This window comes from Xyrauchen texanus, chromosome 16 (genome assembly GCF_025860055.1).
Source record: "Xyrauchen texanus isolate HMW12.3.18 chromosome 16, RBS_HiC_50CHRs, whole genome shotgun sequence".
In the NCBI taxonomy this organism is placed as follows: domain Eukaryota; kingdom Metazoa; phylum Chordata; class Actinopteri; order Cypriniformes; family Catostomidae; genus Xyrauchen; species Xyrauchen texanus.
In genome coordinates this window covers 45,755,088-45,755,494 of record NC_068291.1, presented here as the reverse complement: position 1 = coordinate 45,755,494, position 407 = coordinate 45,755,088, and positions in this window count along the sequence as shown.

The window sequence follows — 407 nt, the reverse complement described above, 5'->3', positions numbered from 1 at the left end:
CGAAAGTGTAATTACACAAATGTGTGGGAGGTTTTCTAGAATGATCTATATTGAAGGCAGATATTGACTGAAAGGCTGAATTGTATTCTTAGCATATTTTAAGGTTAGTTCAGGTTGTCAGATCGGTTTTATATGTTGTCATTTTATACAATTCATTTATCAGAATTTCATTTGGCCAAAACATTTTTTGTATATTTTTGTTACTTTTTCCACTTTTCCTGCCTTATAGTTTTTATTTTTCTCCAAAGCCATTAAACAGCACATAATATATAATCAATTAGCACATTATTAGGTACACCTATTATCCATGCGATTATCTAATCAGCCAATCATGTGGCAGCAGTGCAATGCACAAAATCATGCAGATACGGGTCAGGAGCTTCAGTTAATGTTCACATTAACCATCA